Genomic DNA, 3,512 nt, shown 5'->3' on the forward strand with positions numbered 1-3,512 from the left:
GAGACTACAAATAGATGTGTGAAAACAAAATTAAAATTTTGATTTTACGAAAAAAAATTAAAATTAAATAAACTTTAGATTACAACAAATATTTGTTATGATTTTTTTTTTTTGATTTTTTGTACAATTATATCACATATATATGATATACTTGTTAATAGTAAAAATAATTTAAATTTGTGTCAAAAATTTTCAATTCAAATTTGTATTTGATACAGGTATTGTCGTACTTAAATATGTCGATCAATATTTATGGTTTATTTCTACCACAAAACACAACTTTTTACTAAATGATGAATCACATCTTCACCCTTAAGAAAAACTGAATATAAATAAAAATAAAACTTAATTAACAAAATAAAACTATATTGACATTTTAACTTAACTTTTAAACTTTAATACCATTATTAACATTTTAATACATATTTACAATCGTATTTTCATATTTTATTTGCATTTTATATATTAAAAAAGAATAATAATAAAAATAACAAATAACATATATTTGGACCATAAAGCCAATTCAGTCAGACAATTTTCAATGAAACACCCTCCTTACCACCAATTAGTTGACAACTACCACACATGCTAAAACTGATTTCTATCACACACACTGTAACTGTAATTATAACATAAAACTCTAACCAATTGCTAGAAATTAGAGCAGCAATCACTACTTTCCTTAATAAATAATCTCTTAATAATAACCATGTAAAAATTGCCCTGTATTTGCAAAATATAAGGCATACCAGCATAACATGGTTAAACAACAAAAATGCAAAAGAGCATAAATCATATTTCATCAATGATAATATGCCGTGAATATTCCAGTTAGAATAACATATTTTCTAAATATATTTTCAATTGTTTGTTGGAAACATCTGAAAATATAAAATAGCTTGCAACATCAACAATATCTTTGCTTACAATGTTATTTTCAGATTTCCTCAAATAAAATCCTTGAATAAAAATCACGGCAAGTTTGAAGATACAAGGACAAATATACTCAAAGAGTGTTTTCCCATCCACTCTAACGCACTTGTCAAATGTCTCTGACCGTAAACATCTACCTGCATTGTCGAACACGTGTTATATATAACCTTACATTTCCATTGCAAGAGATAATTTGCAGTAAATAAGGAATAGCTTGCAATATATATTCCAAATATTCATATATATGGCATCAGTTGCAAACTTAATTTTCAAGAAACGCAATCAAATTAATTTCAAGTTCATTCAAATAATTCAGATCCTTGACTATAGGTATAGTTGTTTCAAAAAGAAAAATGTCAGTGTTCAAACCATTAACCTCGTCATAAAATAAAAGAAGTAGAGGATATGTTGTGTAACATCAAATACAAATAAAAATTAGTCAGAGATGAAGACATACCATTAAAAACTATTGGATTCAAAACATCCAAATCTAAAACTTTTGGGGCATAACCCAGATTAGCTTGACAAATTTTAACAGTAAGATTCAAAATTCAGTCCAAGATACAAAAGCATGATTATAAATCGAAATCCATAAATCAAATCCAAGATACGAAGCGACATCTTTTAGGGTTTCGTTACCCATGTCATAGTTTTTTGCTTGTTTGTAATTGGTTTAAAAAACGAAAACACTAACAATAACAAAACCAGTCAAAACTATAACAATTAAATCAACTCAACAACTTACCAACTGTGGCAGAATCACATATGCAGCTTCCGATCAGACAACCCCATACGAAGCGGCATCGTCGAAGAAGGAGTTTTGAAACGAAAATCTGATAAAGTAAAAGGCAGAGCAAGAGACGGAGTGAGAAGACAGTAAGTTTAAAACACAAAATATCAAAACCTTAATATACTTTGAAACGAAAATCTGATAAAGTAAAAGGCGGAGCAAGAGACGGAGTGAGAAGACAGGAAGCTTGAAACACAAAATATCAAAACCTAAATATAAACCTGAATCGCACATCAATAAGCATTTTCATCTCCAAATCTGCAGTAAATCAATGAATATAATTAGTACAATCAAATGTAACCTAAAACAATAAATAGTAAATCAGAAGAAATCAGATTGGAAAAAATTGAAGAAGGATGAGAAAGAGAGAAGAACCTTCGTGAGAGGAAGAGAGAAAGGATGTAAAAATTTGTGGTTATGGACAGATCTGAACTTTAGGATGGAGTTTGTGGAATACAAAATCTGAAAATTAGGGTTTGTTGCAGAAAGAGAAAAGAGGAAACATGGAAAGATGAAAGGGAATGGAAGAGGTGTATGGATGAAACTTGCAATGACAGAGAATAGTAGGGGAGGCTGAAAAGACAAAAAGGAAGAATAGAAGGGAAAAGTCTGCAGGTTGTTTCCAAGGTAAGATATTGAAAAATATTGTGTTTTTCCAATGAACCAAACTATGAACCAAAGCGTGTGTAGATGGTAAAAGCAACAGAATAGTGGAAGATGGTTAAGGTGTCCACGTGGCACAATGTGGAAGCAAATGGGCATAATGGTATTTTCCAGACCATCTTATTTTCTTATATTGTAGATATATAAAATATTGACGAAAATGGAAAAAAAAATTAATAATTGCTAAACATGGAACAAACTGAAAGGTGAAGTTTTTGTAATTGATAACATCATTTTTTTCCCTACCAAAAATCAATTTTTGAGCATTTGTTCATATCAAAGTTTTACAATTTTTTTTTTCAATTTTCATTACAAGTATAATCATTAACAGTGTACTCAAATTAATTTGATAGTGGGGTGGGCGGAGTAGCTCGGTGAGTACTTACTAACTAAGTTAATGACCCTATTGGTCTAGGGTTCAAATTCTGGCAGCAGCATTTATTTGTAAATAAGGTTATTTATGATATAGTTTGTGAAAGAAATAAACCATAGTAAAATTATACCGAATCATTAGAAGGTAATTTTTCCCAAATCGAAATGTTAATTATTTTTCAATGTTTTTTTTAAATAAATAAACTTGTTTTAAGTATTTTTCAGTTTTTGTTCGGTTCAAATTTAGTTTTAATTTGGTTTGGTTTCAGTTTCAGTTCGGTTCTAGAATTATTTGTGTATTATGGTTTGGTTCACTAACCAAACATAACAGTTCGGTTATTTTAACTTCAATTCGGAAGTTCGGTTCAGTTCTTGAATTTTTTGAACAACTCTAATTAACAACGAGATTAAGATTTAACTTTTAGGATACTTATGATAAACAACTATTTTACTTATGGTTCTAGGGGTGGCAAAACGGGCTGCCCACTCTGTCCCGCGTCTGCCCGCTAAAAAACGAGCGGGACGGACAAGCCCGATAAGTAAAATAGTCATAAAAATCATGTTCACCCCCGCCAAGATGGCGAATTGACGGGCCGCGGGCTTACCCGCTTATTTTTTATTAATAATTTTTTCATTTTTTTAATAGATTAATAGACTTTTTTTACCTTTTAATTAAAATTTTCACTTCTTTTGAGAAGATCTCAAAAGTCTTCAACAGTAGCTGATCGATCTTCATGATCAGACCATAGGGATA

General features: G+C 30.0%; 1 long non-coding RNA gene across 1 annotated transcript; it reads right to left on the reverse strand.

Moving 5' to 3' along the window:
* Positions 1–833: 833 nt before the first annotated feature.
* LOC131643115 (uncharacterized) lies at positions 834–2,019 on the reverse strand. Its single transcript, XR_009296136.1, has 3 exons — positions 1,945–2,019; positions 1,679–1,766; positions 834–1,070 (listed from the first exon to the last, which is right to left on the reverse strand). It is a non-coding gene; the product is annotated as an uncharacterized LOC131643115 (long non-coding RNA).
* Positions 2,020–3,512: the final 1,493 nt, after the last annotated feature.

This window comes from Vicia villosa, unplaced genomic scaffold (assembly GCF_029867415.1).
Source record: "Vicia villosa cultivar HV-30 ecotype Madison, WI unplaced genomic scaffold, Vvil1.0 scaffold7, whole genome shotgun sequence".
In the NCBI taxonomy this organism is placed as follows: domain Eukaryota; kingdom Viridiplantae; phylum Streptophyta; class Magnoliopsida; order Fabales; family Fabaceae; genus Vicia; species Vicia villosa.